The sequence below is a fragment of the Schistocerca nitens genome, chromosome 7 (assembly GCF_023898315.1).
Source record: "Schistocerca nitens isolate TAMUIC-IGC-003100 chromosome 7, iqSchNite1.1, whole genome shotgun sequence".
Lineage (NCBI taxonomy): Eukaryota > Metazoa > Arthropoda > Insecta > Orthoptera > Acrididae > Schistocerca > Schistocerca nitens.
Window position 1 is genome coordinate 552,424,257 of NC_064620.1, and position 15,961 is coordinate 552,440,217.

Sequence of the window (15,961 nt, forward strand, 5' to 3'; positions counted from 1 at the left end):
AAGATTTCATTACGTGATAAAAAGAATCAGCCAAATAGAATCTTTGGTGGAGTCCTTCCTCTTGGTAATCAGCGGCTGGCTTGCTGTAAGAGATCTTTACATTTATTATTACTGTTAAACACTGCAGTCAGTCGGGAGAATCAATCGTTTGGACAATTTGTTCCTTTTACGAAAGATTGCGAATTCCAAATGTGTACGAAGCCTTTTTGGACGATTTAACACAGACTCAGTGATTTCAGGCTCTCTTCGACACAGCTGAAACTTCCCCACAAATTACAGGACCAACGTGATCAACAAATGATTCAGAAAACAACTCATTCGTTCATTCACTCCAGAACAAAAAAGTCACAAACCTTATTTATGGAGGAAATCGTGTATTAAATCCATCTCCATTGCATGTCCAGATCTCCGGTGATTCTTCTGACTCTCAAGCACAACAACTGCTTGCCGTCTCGCTTTTCCACAGCTATCCTGTTTGTGTCGAGGCCCATAGAACACTGAATTCTTCCTGTGTTGTTATTTACACTACGCTGATCGATGGTCTGACCAATGCAGAAATCCAAACGTGCCTCTATGATAAGGGGGTCGTTGCTGTCCATCGGGTAATGAAAAAGGTAGAGGCATCGTTATTGCCGAAATGCTCTCTTTTTCTCATCTTTGTTAGGGTGGTGCCTCTATCCAAGATCAAAATAGGCTATGAAATTCTCACAGTCTGACTGTACATTCCGAATCCAATGCGCCAGTGCCATCATTTCAACCACACTCTAATGTGTTGTCGACATCCGGCCAAATGTGTCACCTATGGTAGGGATGCAAACAAGTGCGAAGTCACCTGCTACACAACCGACAGACCAGAAAGGACAGAAGGAATACTCCCACGAAGACTTCCTATGTCCTTCCAGCCAACAAACATCTGCGTCTTCCTCTGCCAACCAGAAAGGCTCCAAGAAGTCAAACAAAGGCACACAGTCTCTTCCTTCGCTGACTCAGAGATCCTCTTCTACTGCGTCGCCACGCGACATCCTCGCCCGGCCGACCTCTGTATCGCTGGTGCACACCGCCAACCGTTTTTCTGCGCTGGATTCCGCAGAACGACAGAGTGCTGATGCCTCTGTAGATGTCATGGACCAGGATCCTCCAGCCTCTGTAACAGTGAGTCTTCAAAGGCTGGCACTCAGAGGTGACACCCCTTCATTTCTTCCCTCCTCCCCTTTCCTCGTTATGGCTCTCATCCAATGGAACGTTCGTGGCCTTTGATCAAACAAAGAGGATTTACGGCTACTGTTAGCATCCCAGCATCTGCTTGTCGTCTGCCTCCAGGAAAGAAAATTGCGTCCACTCGACAGCTTTGAATTCTCGCATTTGTTCCCGGTCCGTTTTGACCTTCCCCCCGAGGACGGTATTCCGTCGCATGGGGGAGACATGCTGCTCACACAGGATGATGTTTGTAGGCAACCTAGCTCCCTGACTACCCGCCTTCAAGCTGTTGAACTTTGCCCTTCATACCTTATACATCCCTCTGTCATTCGATGTCACCACTAGCTTATTAATAATAATGTCGTGTGACGAGGGCCTCCCGTCGGGTAGACCGTTCGCCTGATGCAAGTCTTTCGATTTGACGCCACTTTGGCGACTTGTGCGTCGATGGGATGAAATGATGATGATTAGGATAACACACCGCCCAGTCCCTGAACGGAGAAAAATCTCCGACCCAGCCGGGAATCGAACCCGGGCCCTTTGGACTGACAGTCTGTCGCGCTGACAACTCAGCTACCGGGGGCGGACTCTAGCTTATTGGGAAGCTACCTCATCCCTTTCTGCTGCTCATTTCCTCTATAACCTGAGAGATGCCCTCTTGGCTGACCTTCTCAATCAACTTAACGTCCCCTGCCTAAACATAGCAGCACCCACGTTCATTTCAGACTCCTTGCACACCTATTCCCATTTGGAGCTATCCTTCTGTACTGCCTAGCTTGCTCATCGTCTTGAGTCATCCGTTCTCTCTGACACATATTAGAGCGACCATTTCCCGTATGCTATCCGTCTACCCCTCCTTAGTGCACATTTAAATGGCAGCTTTCTAAGGCCGACTGGAGGCTTTGTTCCTCCCTGGCGATCTTCGACGAACACCATTTCTCCAGTTGTGATCACCAGCTGGAATATCTTAGAAACGTTATCCCTACCACCACTGAACGTTCCATTCCTCGCACTTCCTCTTTACCACGTCATGTCCCAGTCTCTTGGTGGGCTGAGGCATGCCACAACGCAATTTGAGCACGGAGACATGCTCTCCACGTTTTTAATCGTCGTCCTACAATGGCAAACTGCATTCATTATAAACAGCTCCGTGCACACTGTCGTCGTGTTCTTCGAGATAGCAAAAAATCTAGATGGATTTCATTCACTAGTTGTTTCAACAGTTCCATTCCCTCTTCGATAGTGTGGGCCAACGTCAGTCGGCTATCTGGAGCCAAGATCCATTCCCCAATTTCCGGCCTGACAGTAGCAGACAACGTCGTAGTGGACCCTGTTGCTATCTCCAACACCTTGGGCCACCATTATGCGGACATTTCGAGCTCCTCCCACTATCACCATGCCTTCCTCCACGGAGGCCCGGGCGATACCCTTCTCTTCTCCGAATCGTGAGTGCTACAATGCCGCCTTTACTATGAGGGAGCTGGATTATGCTCTCACTTCATCCCGATCCTCCGCCCCAGGGCGAGACGATGTTCACATTCAGATGTTGCAGCATCATTCTCTTGCGGGCAAGTACTTTCGTTGCATAGGTACAACTGCATCTGGGCAGAGGGCACGTTTCCCAGACACTGGCGTGAAGCCAATGTTATACCCATACCTAAGCCCGGTACGGACAAACACCTTCCTTCTAAATACCGCCCCATTTCGCTCACCAGCTGTATTTGCAATACGGTAGAACGTATGATTCACGCCCAGCTGGTATGGCGGCTCGAGTCTCGCAATTTACTAACCACTGCGCAGTCTGGATTTCGAGTGAGCCGTTCTGCAGTTGAACATCTCGTCACTTATCCACCCATGTCATGAATAGCTTTCTGCGGAAGTCGCAGACTGTGCCCGTGTTGTTTGACTTGGAGAAAGCATACGACACCTGCTGGAGGACTAGTATCCTCCGTAAATTCTACACGTGTGGCTTCTGTGGCTGCCTATCCCGTTTCCTTCAGGATTTTTTTAAAAAATGGTTCAAATGGCTCTGAGCACTATGGGACTTAACTTCTGAGGTCATCAGTCCCCTAGAACTTAGAACTACTTAAACCTAACTAACCTACGGACATCACACACATTCATGCCCGAGGCAGGATTCGAACCTGCGACCGTAGCGGTTCATCGGTTCCAGACAGTAGCGCCTAGAACCGCTCTGCCACTCGAGCCGGCAATTTTTAAAAGATCGAGCTTCCAAGGTACATGTGGGTTCTGCCTTGTCGGGCATCCTTATCCAGGAAAACGGTGTAGCTCAGGTTTCCATCATGAGTGTTGTCCTCTTTGCTATCGCCATTATCCCTACCTTGGCCTGTCTCTCCCCGGGCGTCTCAAGATCCCTTTTCATTTACAATTTTGCCTTCTATTCACGTTGCGGTTGATAATAGAAGCAAGACTAAAAACAAATCAAGACACGTTCGTAGGATTTGTCGACCTGGAAAAAGCGTTCGACAATGTAAAATGGTGCAAGAAATTCGAAAATCTGAGAAAAATAGGGGTAAGCTATAGGGAGAGACGGGTCATTTACAATATGTACAACAGCCAAGAGGGAATAATAAGAGTGGACCACCAGAAACGAAGCGCTCGTATTAAAAAGGGTGTAAGACAACGTGGTAGTCTTTTGCCCCTACTGTTCAATCTGTACACCGAGGAAGCAATGATATAAATAAAAGAAAGGTTCAGGAGTGGAACTAAAGTTCAAGGTAAAAGGATATCAATGATACAATTCGCTGATGACATTGCTGAGCGAAAGTGAAGAAGAGTTACAGGACCTGCTGAATGGAATGAACACTCTAATGAGTACAGAGTATGGACTGAGAGTAAATAGAAGAAAGAGGAAGGTAATGAGAAGTAGTAGAAATGAGAACAGCGAGAAAATATCAGGATCGATGGTCACGGAGTAGATGAAGTTAATTAATTCTGCTACCTAGGCCGTAAAATAACGAGTGACGGACGGAGCAAGGAGGACATCAGAAGCAGACTAGCCATGGCAAAAAAGGCATTCCTGCCCAAGAGAAGTCTACTAATATCAAATATCAGCCTTAACTAGAGGAAGAAATTTCTGAGAATGTACGTCTGGAGTACAGCATTGTATGGTAGTGAAACATGGACTCTGAGAAAACCAGAACAGAAGAGAATCGAAGCATTTGAGATGTGGTGCTACAGACTAATGTTGAAAATTAGGTGGACTGATATGGTAAGGAATGAGGAGGTTCTGTGCAGAATCAGAGAGGAAAGCAATATATGGAAAACATTGATAAGTAGAAGGGACAGGATGATAGGACATCTGTTAAGACATGAGGGAGTGACTTCCATGGTACTAGAGAAGCTGTAGAGGGAAAAACTGTAGAGGAAGTCAGAGATTGGAATACATCCAGCATAAATAATAGAAGATGTAGGTTGCAAGTGCTACTGTGATATGAAGAGGTTAGCACAGGAGAGGAATTCGTGGCGGGCCGCATCAAACCAGTGAGAAGACTGATGACAAAAAAAACAGTTCTCCACGAACTTGTCTCATTGAGCGACGTCTTCAGCGATGTCTCGATCGCCTTCACTCATGGATCATCGACAATATCTTTCGTTTTTTCTCTAACAAAACCATCTGTGTGAATTTCTGGCGCCGCAATTGCTTTCTTCTACCGTCTTTACATCTTGGGCCTGTTGTTCTTCGACACCAAAAACTATAAAAAGCAAAAAAAATACATATATTGCCCCTTTAAGTCTAATATAAGTAGTAATATTTTGATTCATACGTCACCGCTTTGGGGGACCGCTAAGTAAATTTAAAAAGATAAGAAACTGACAGCAGCTATCCGCTCTAGAACAGCATACTTTCATTATTGCTGGGCTATCCCTACGCTATTTTTTTTCTCAGTAAGAACAATCTGATACACATTTAGGAGGAGTTATAGACACTGGAAAAATATTTTAAAAAATCTTCCGCTTACAGTTTATGAGAAAAGTTGATTTTTTGCCACTTTGCACATATGCAAAGCCGCGCGTATATTGTCGAATTAAGTCATAAATATAATTCTATGAAGCTTTGCGCATATTCAAAGCAGCGCATGTATAATCGAACTAAGTGATAAGGTAAACTCAACAGCAAAGAACATGAAACATTTCAGAACTGCAGAATTAGCAGGAACAGTGAAAAAGACTGAAATGTTACCTTCAGTTAGAGTATATTTCCATGGCACTAAGTGACTTTCATCCATGAAATGAGGTAAAACAGTTATTTTCCTTATTCAAAGAAATATTTGTTTCATATTTTTCTTATAAAACAAAATGTTGAAACAAAACTATCAAAATTACAACAACAGAGAAAAAAATTAAATGCGTTGTGATCAAAATATGTATAAGTATTTCCATTTTTTGTGAAATGAGGTGAAATAGTTATTTGTCTTATTCAAGCAAAATTTTACTTTACATTTTTCACGTGAAGCAAACGTGTAGCCTTTGCACTCTGGATTTTTGCACATCGTTCTTGTCTCATACCAAATCGGCCAGCGGTTTACTGGATCGAATCTTTTCCAGTACTACGCCTCCATCATCCAGAGCTCATAATAGCTAGTGAAGTTATAATTACGTATCACATAAAATATGAAAACCTATCCGTCTTTAAGCAGCCTAACATTGTTGAAGATTAGAGTTACCTATTTATTTTATGTCACAATTTTACATAATTACGTACGAACTTACGTTTCATGCATTAATCTATCTTACGAGGCTTATGTCCTGCAGTGGTCTGATGATAGCGAGTACTCATTAATGCTTCATCAAACCGCTTGAGCGTTCCGCGCGGTGCGCGGTATGCTGTGTGAGGTGCGTCAGGTGGCCAAGTTCGGTGATCCGAACGGACATGCGTCGCTGACATTGTGTCTGTATTGCGAATTTTTCGGAGCAAACTAATTAAGTCTTAGACTCAACGAGTAGGTATTTACCTACGTTGCTTACGTAGCTTACTTGCATTTAAATTTCACAGTTTATCATTTTTAGATGGTTGATTTGGTGGTTAAAGGGACTAAATTGCAAGGTTATCAATCCCTTATTTTTAGATGTATACTGTTTTCTTTTTTTTATTTACTTAGCGGTTCCTCGAAACGGCGACGCTTAAATCGAAGTGTGTCTACTTACATTAACGGGACCACACCCTGCCTATCTAACCCACGTTAATTTAGGCAAGTATTTGACCCATTTCGGAAAAAACTATTTGATGCAGGACCTTAATATTTTCCTGTATGTTACATAATGCTAAGAGAGTCAACTGCACTAAAATCTACTTTATGCATTTTTTATTTTTTAAGAAATACTTTTTAAATTTATTAACAAAAATATTAAGTTTGTTCTGCGGAAAATATTTGTTTGTGAACTTCCTAATGGGGGAATATTAATGAATGTAGTACTAGAGGTGGCTTTTTACGTTACGCAGAGTCTCTGAAAATTTCATTCATTTATATATGATAGTTTCTCATATAATGGGGCATATGTACTGAACATTTTAGTTTGCAGAAAATTGACTTTAAAGAAAACACTTTTCTAATTTGTTACTTACAGTTAATTAAAACTGTCCTGCTGCATATGATGGCCCTTCTTTGGCCTCTAGCAGGTCTTCCAGCTCCTTTTTCACCTTCCTGGATGTTTGTCTTGCTTTCTTGGCCATGTTAGATGCAGACCTATCTGCATCGGATCTCCTCATTTTATCGCAGTGCTGCAGCCCAGTGTCCATATTTTCACCAGGATTAATTCCTAGCTTTTTCAGTACCCATCACTTTCCATTATTACCATAATTGAATGCAATAACAGCATCATTAACTTCTAGTTTCATTGCATGAATGCCTACAAATACAGTTTTAGGAAGGCGATTCCAAATTATGCTGTTGAAACATTCATTCGTGTTATGTGTCTGCCCATGCAGACATTTCCTTAGAAGGTCAGGATGAGGCAAGTCTCTGAAAATTGCTGTAATAAAAGCAGCAGGAAGAGAATGCTGGTGAGAATAAGATTCTCCAGTTGCCTGAGCCCTATTGTATTTGCACCACGAATTTTCTCCTGATGGACACAATCCATGACATGGCTTATCATCAGTAGAGGACTTATGGAAGAATATGGCCCAAACATCTCTCTTCATTGCCTCCAGATTTTCTTTATTTTTCCTACTTGCCTGCCCAAAGTATACCTGCAAGTTTTCTATTTCAGTTTTAGTTAGCCAACCCTGTCCGGTCAAACAGCAGAAACAAAACAATACCGACCGTTGCATTCCAAGGATAATCAACACATTCGAGAGTAAAAAAAAATAATCCCTAACGTACAATGTGGGGGATATAATGATCTAAAATATATGCAGAAAAGTGGGTGACAGAAGAGTGGGAGTGGCACATAAAAACACGTGGTAGGAAAATGCTCTTTAAATGCTTGAAAAAAAAAAGTTGTTTCAGCAAAATACTTTTCAGAGAAATAAAACCTTAATCTATCGAAATATGATGAAAACCGAAGATCGATTTTTTTTCGACCTGAACCAGGGTGTGGTCCCCTTAAATTTAAAGGGACAATACATATTATTTTTCTCTCTTTACATATTTTTGTGTTGAACTTCTTATATTTTTAATTTAAACTGTATTTCATGCTTTGCAAACTTTATATTTTACAAGTAGACACGGTACGATCGGCACTCTATGCCCACATTCACACAATTATTGCCCAGACGAAATCAAGGAATTGGTACGCAAGATCTTTTTCACTTATGCGATTTACGTGTTTCTTTTTTTTTAATTCACACATATATTCATTGACTATGTTTTAGCTTATATTTACCTACTGTTGGTGACATAAGCAATTAGCAGTGGCGACAATTCTACGAGGGGTGTCCACAAAGTAAGATCCGACCGGTCGTGAAGTGGAAACGAGTATGAAAATCCGATAAAGCTCTGCACAGATGTGTTGGGCAATGTCTGTAGTATCACCCTAGATAGCATCACGTCTCTCTTCTTATTACTGAGCTCACAATGAGAGAGTAAAGATGTCTAGAAGATAGTGTCACCCACCAAGTACTAGGGCCTGGCGAGAAATTTCGCCTGAAGCTATGCAGCCAACAACACATAACTGTCGTGCGGTTTCAAGACAATTCTCAGCCGCATTCGGCAGGGGCAATGAAGATGCTCCTGCATCATTTTCAATTGCAAATGTTTGATTACCCACAATACAGCGCGTAATTGTCTCCCTCTGAGTTTCGTCTCTGCTCACATGAACCGCTGCCTATGAAGGCAACATTTTGGCTCAGACAGCGAGCTGTAGGGCAGCGTAGAGAATTGGCAGAAAGCACTGGATTCTCCCTTCTATGATGTGGGTATTGGAAAGTTGACACAACGCTACGACAAATGTCTAAGTCAGAACGGCGACTAAGTAGAGAAGTAGCTGGAATGTGTAGCTAACTGTTACTTTCTGGACAGCCCTCGTAAATCAAGTCGGAAGAAAGTGGGCTGTCATTGTGCTGTCTCGCAATAGGCTACAATAGGCTGCCAAGTTATTTTATTTAGTACTGTATTGTAGACCTCAAAAAAACCTACAAAAAAAGTCTGCGAGAGCATCTTTTACAGTTGAATCGTAATCACCCCATTTCTGCTTTGCATGTGCTGAAACGGACGACTTCAAAATACGTCACTGTTGGTCAACGATAAAAGTTGTTTACGTTCTCACAGACCTTTATGTACATATTTCTGAGCTCTGCAATTTGGCACTACGTAACTTGACGTAGTTCTTCTGTATTATGTAGCGGATATCAAGAGAGCGCTGGTGGAAAACATTTTTATTTATTTTAGCTGATGAAATGTAAACGCCTGAACAGCCTTCCATGGAACATAGCTAAGAACCGTTCAGATTAAACCAGCTTAAAAAAAAAATAAAAAAAAGCTGCATTAAAGTATTAAATTCGGACCTTCCCTTTGGGAACCACGATGCCACAGAAAGATTCACAGATACGAGGTGTGGCTAGAAAAAACCGGACTAGTACTGGTGAAACAATAAAACGAATGCAATTAGGCTGAAAGTCGCGTGGCCTATCACGTGACTCTCGCTCCGCCTACTGCTCGAGTTTCATCTGCCTCCTGCACTCAGTCTACCCGTGGCGTCTGTTTTAAGTAGTTGACGTTTTGTCTGTGCGTCGGAAAATGTTGAGTGTACAGAAAGAACAGCGTGTTAACATCAAATTTTGTTTCAAACTAGGAAAATCTGCAAGTGAAACGTTTGTAATGTTACAACAAGTGTACGGCGATGATTGTTTATCGCGAACACAAGTGTTTGAGTGGTTTAAACGATTTAAAGATGGCCGCGAAGACACCAGTGATGACACTCGCACTGGCAGACCATTGTCAGCAAAAACTGATGCAAACATTGAAAAAATCGGTAAACTTGTTCGACAAGATCGCCGTTTAACAATCAGAGCAGTGTCTGAGTTAACAGGAGTTGACAAGGAAAGTGTTAGGCAGATTCTTCATGAAAGTTTCAACATGAACAAAGTGTGTTCAAAAATGGTTCCAAAGTGTCTCACAATTGAACAGAAGGAACGCCGAAGAATGATTTGTTCTGACATCCTGGAAAACATTGAAAGTGATCCCACCTTCTTACAAAATGTTATTACTTGCGATGAATCGTGGTTTTTTACTTACGATCCCGAAACTAAACGCCAATCGATGCATTGGAAAACTCCTGGTTCTCCACGACAAAATTCAAGACAATGATGATTGTTTTTTTTTTTTTTGACATCAAAGGGATTGTGCACATTGATTACCAGAGGGACAAACAGTGAATCAGCATTACTACATTAGCGTCCTGGCTACCCTACGTGAGCGAGTACGGAGAAAACGGAACGATTTGTGGAGAAAAAAGTCATGGATCCTTCACCAAGACAATGCCCCAGCTCACAGTGCGTTGTCAGTGAAGAAGTTTTTGGCAAAACACAACATTCCCCTCTTAGATCATCCACCCTACTCACCTGATTTGGCCCCCTGTGACTTTTTTCTTTTCCCTAAAGTCAAGTCAGCTTTGAAAGGAACTAGATTTGAGACTGTTGAAGCAGTAAAAGAAAAAGCAACGGAAGTAATGTATGGACTTACCGAAAATGATCTGCAGCATTGCTATGAACAGTGGAAAATTCGTATGGAGCGGTGTAGAGACCGAGGAGGAGAGTACATTGAAGGAGATAACATGAAATTGTAAATAATTGTAAATAAATGTTTTTTCCAACATCAGTCCGGTTTTTTTCTAGCCGCACCACGTACATACCTTACACTTATAACACCCCTCTGTTTGTTTCAGGGATTAAAAATAGAAATACAAATGAATTAATCTCTCGGTAGACCATATGTCAGGAAGAATCCATGTGGCGACTGATGTTGCTATCCTTTTTAGGAAGCAGGGAAAGATTATTCCGAATCTTTTCTTAACACTTGTGAATCTAGCCAACACACCACATGGAGAGGAATTAGTGACCAGTGTTAGTGCTCGATGCCAACGGCCTTGCCGCAGTGGTAACACCGGTTGCCGTCACATCACCGAAGTTAAGCGCTGTCGGGCTGGGCTAGCACTTGGATGGGTTACCAACCGGTCTGCCGAGCGCTGTTGGCTAGTGGGCTGCACTCAGCCCTTGTGAGTCAAACTGAGGAGCTACTTGATTCAGAAGTAGCGACTCCGGTCTCGTAAACTGACACACGGCCGGGAGAGCGGTGTGCTGACCACATGCCCCTCCATATCCGCACCCAGTAACGCCTGTGGGTTGAGGATGATACGGTAGCCGATCGGTACCGTTGAGCCTTCCAAGGCCTGTTCGGACAGAATTTTTTAGAGTTAGTATTCGTTGCTGATTGAAGGAACTAACTTTCCACATCCCATGGTAACAGGTTATCTCCTGTAATTTCGTTTAGGTTCTAGTTCACAATAGTTATGTCAGCATGGAAACAGACATGCACTTAGCTTCTCAGCTGATAATCCACCAGTACACCAACAGGGTATCACTTCATGTCTGATAATGCTCAAAGATAAATTTCTTTTCAACAGATCAAGATTATTTTTGCAAAGCATGCTTTAGGTTCTAGCTTACAGCAGTTTCAACAACATTTGTATGGAACTGGAATGAACACAACGTGAAACAACGCCAAGCGAGGTTCAGGATGTAACACAGTGTAGTGAACTGGTTTGAGCAAGGGGTACTTTACATCCGATAGATCCAAATCTTTCCGTCATGGCCGTCAACACCATTCACCGTAACGTATTTGTGAAGACTGTAGAGATGAAACAAGATAATGATGCGAATACTTGTGCAACAGGCCGTGTAACGCTCAGCATCAGGATGTGCATTCTCCGCTCCGCATACCTGTAGAGAGAGCATGACGGAGGGTGTATGAGTATTACAGACATTCTGGGCTTTTCATTCATAAAGTGAGAGAGGAAAATGTTGTATACAATAACACCTATCATATTTCATTTCATTCTCTTGATCTCTACGTAAAGTATACGATGGAGGCTGTAGAACTGATGATCCGTCATCTCCTAATATCTTTTCGCGTATTATACCCCACAGGATTTGGGCCAGAACAGAATCGCGCTCCCTTGAAAGATGTCCATTTAAAATGTATGAGCAACTCTGCCACAGTTTTGAAATGAACACACTAATTTATACGGCTCTAACTAAGCGCCTCTGGATTCGTTCGGTGGCTCCGTGTTGACGACTTGATAACATCTGCAAACGCAGGCTCAAAATGGTTCAAATGGCTCTGAGCACTATGGGACTCAACATCTTAGGTCATAAGTCCCCTAGAACTTAGAACTACTTAAACCTAACTAACCTAAGGACATCACACACACCCATGCCCGAGGCAGGATTCGAACCTGCGACCGTAGCAGTCCCGCGGTTCCGGACTGCAGCGCCAGAACCGCACGGCCACCGCGGCCGGCGCAAACGCAGGGGCAGCATCCTTAGAAACGATTCTGCTCGCATCCTGACTGCGATTTCGTTTACAGATGAATCGCAGCTTTCCAGAGCACATTCAAAAATCTAAGAATTCCATTCTTCTTTTCTACTTCTCATTCAGGAGACTGCCCCATTTCATATTATCAGTGTGAACAGCCCTCGGAAGACTCAACCGACCGTCCGCCGTGTCATCCTCAACGACAGGCGTCATTGGGTGCAGACATGAAGGGGTAAATGGTCACACGCTACTCTTCCGGCCATTGCCAGTTTTAGTAAACGGAGCCGTCACTTCACAGTCGATGAGTTCCACTATTGGCCTCACAAGGACTAATTGCACCCCGCTTGCCAAAAGCGTTGGACAGACCCAGATGGACAACCGTCAGCGCATAACTTCGGTGATCTGATGGGAATCGGTGTTACCACTGCGTCAAGGCCGTTGGTCTATTTCATGCCGTTTCCCTGAATTACATCCAAGTATCTGAACCATGTAACAGAATCCGGAAGTTTATCCTGACTTTACTATTCGATTCAATCGCCACACTTCTCTCTTGTTACTCACAGTGTCTAGCATTTATTCACTTTTGTTAAAAAAATCTGTAATTTAGAGAACCTAGCGGAAACACTTGTCTGAGCCGTTCTACATTATTTTGCGATCATCAAGCACTATTCGTGATGCCAGGTCCCATACATAAGGATTGACTGTTACATATGTAATGCATCCAGCTTTATTCGTAAGATATAGTGCTTCGACGAAAAACTTCATGATTCTCTGCCATGAGCTACTGATAAAAAATTTCATTGTCGTACAACCAGTTCCGGTCCAGCGACCGTCATCAAGAATCATGAGGTGTTTAAAAAATCTTATAAGATGGTATGAAATCTATATCATCAAAAAGTATAAAATCTGTAATTCGTCACAGTTGTCAAAAGTTGTATAAATTTACATTGTCAATAGTAAAAATGTACCAGACACTTCTCTTCTTCAGTTTTATTAACAGTCAAAATTCAAATGGCTCTGAGCACTATGGGAATTAACTTCTGAGGTCATCAATCCCCTAGAACTTAGAACTACTTAAACCTAACTAACCTAAGGACATCACACACATCCATGCCCGAGGCGGGATTCGAACCTGCGACCGTTGCGGTTGCGCGGTTCCAGACTGTAGCGCATAGAACCGCTCGGCCACCCCGGCCGGCATTAAAACTCAGCTTACACCGTTACGAGAGGGGCATTCTACAGTACAGACTTGTACGAAAGTGAAATACGGACGGTAAGCACTTCAGATAATAGTCTTGTGAAAGAGGTGCTGCAGAAGAATGGTGAAGATTAGATTGATAGATCGAATAATTAAGGAGGAGGTACTGGTTCGGACTGGAGAGCAACGTAATTAGTGGTGCGCGCACACACACACACACACACACACACACACACACACTGTTACATTGTCTGTGTGGTTATGAGTTACATTTTTTCGTATGACTTATCAAATCAATAGCAGCACGGCATCTCTTGCCACATTTGTCACAAGTATATCTAGCTGCCGAGGCAGGTGCAGTGCTGGCATTGCGAAGCTTTTTTCTGGCTTATAATGTCAAACAAGCCTTCATCACGCTTCGAAATTCCAAATGATATATCACTACGTCACTCTGGTCTCATGCTAGCCCGTGCCTACCACCTGTGTGTATTGATGCCAAAGATCTCCATATCTCGTTTACAGGAGATCTTGAACCTCAATACAGGACGTAGAAATCTCTCTAAGCATCGCCTCACGTGATAATCTCTCAAGATCCATACAGTAGACGTGTCCCAGCCAGCGGAGTCGCCTCTGCTTCAAGCTGAAATTCTGTTGCAGTTAGTTTTACATAGTTCTGCTTCGTTGGTCACTCGGTCTTTCCACATTGCTCAGAGAATGGATCACAGGCACTGCATGTTGAAAGCATTAAGCCAAAGTTCTTGTTAGGCATAAGAAGTCCACGTTTCCGATGCATAAAAAAGGAGGCTAAGGACGAAAGTTTGATATACAAGAATTTTAGTGATCAAAGAGAGTTTCTTATTTTTCCAAACACTTGTAGAGTGCTTGCCAAAAGTTGCTGCAGCTCTTCCAATGCGAGAATCAATCTGCTTTCCAACAGGGATGTTTGATTCTATAGTGGATCTAAGATAGCGGAAGTTCCATCTAATGCGATATTCGGCTGTGTACGAGGTGCATTCAAGTTCCAAGGACTCCGATTTTTTTTCCCCTGACTGGAAAGAGATAGAAACATGCGCATTGTTTTAAAATGAGGCCGCGTTCATTGTCAGTACGTCCAAGAGATGGCAGCACCGTACGGCAGATGGAATTTTACCGCCAGCGGCGAGAATGAGGTTTTAAATACTTAAAATGGCGACGTTTTCCTTACTTGAACAGCGTGCAATCATTCATTCGTTTTCTGAATTTGCGTGGTGTGAAACAAATTGAAATTCATCGACAGTTGAAGGAGACATGTGGTGATGGAGTTATGGATGTGTCGAAAGTGCGTTCGTGGGTGCGACAGTTTAATGAAGGCAGAACATCGTGTAACAACAAACCGAAACAACCTCAGGCTCGCACAAGCCGGTCTGACGACATGATCGAGAAAGTGGAGAGAATTGTTTTGGGGGATCGCCGAATGACTGTTGAACAGATCGCCTCCAGAGTTGGCATTTCTGTGGGTTCTGTGCACACAATCCTGCATGACGACCTGAAAATGCGAAAAGTGTCATCCAGGTGGGTGCCACGAATGCTGACGGACGACCACAGGGCTGCCCGTATGGCATGTTGCCAAGCAATGTCGACGCGCAACGACAGCATGAATGGGACTTTATTTTCGTCGGTTGTGACAATTGATGAGACGTGGATGCCATTTTTCAATCCAGAAACAAAGCGCCAGTCAGCTCAATGGAAGCACACGGATTCACCACCACCAAAAAAATTTCGGGTATCCGCCAGAGCTGAGAAAATGATGGTGTCCATGTTCTGGGACAGCGAGGGCGTAATCCTTACCCATTGCGTTCCAAAGGGCACTACAGTAACAGGTGCATCCTACGAAAATGTTTTGAAGAACAAATTCCTTCCTGCACTGCAACAAAAACGTCCGGGAAGGGCTGCGCGTGTGCTGTTTCACCAAGACAACGCACCCGCACATCGAGCTAACGTTACGCAACAGTTTCTTCGTGATAACAACTTTGAAGTGATTTCTCATGCTCCCTACTCACCTGACCTGGCTCCTAGTGACTTTTGGCTTTTTCCAACGATGAAAGACACTCTCCGTGGCCGCACATTCACCAGCTGTGCTGCTATTGCCTCAGCGATTTTCCAGTGGTCAAAACAGACTCCTAAAGAAGCCTTCGCCGCTGCCATGGAGTCATGGCGTCAGCGTTGTGAAAAATGTTTACGTCTGCAGGGCGATTACGTCGAGAAGTAACGCCAGTTTCATCGATTTCGGGTGAGTAGTTAATTAGAAAAAAAATCGGAGGCCTTAGAACTCTGCCAGGTCCTGACTGCACTGATAGCGCCTCCCAACTCACCGCAGATCCGAACTAACTGCGAACACACGACAAGCGGGAAGTAATAGCAGTCCAGCAAAGATAATACAGCAGGGCTTATATCGATAAGCGCTGCTGCTGCCGCTCACGGGCAGGCAAGGCGGCAACTCAGTGACACCAGTAATTGAAATTAACATATCGAGGTGGTAATACAGTAAAAACAGGATGTAGCACGAACACGAGCCACGCACGGCTCAGTTCTG

At 43.4% G+C, this 15,961-nt stretch overlaps 1 protein-coding gene and 1 pseudogene across 2 annotated transcripts in view; one reads left to right on the top strand and one right to left on the bottom strand.

The window, feature by feature from the left end:
• LOC126194911 (synaptotagmin 1) overlaps positions 1–15,961 on the bottom strand; it is a 1,052,777-nt gene that overhangs the window by 420,699 nt on the left and 616,117 nt on the right. The gene's annotated exons all lie outside the window — the stretch shown is intronic.
• LOC126195895 (5S ribosomal RNA) lies at positions 10,734–10,851 on the top strand (annotated as a pseudogene).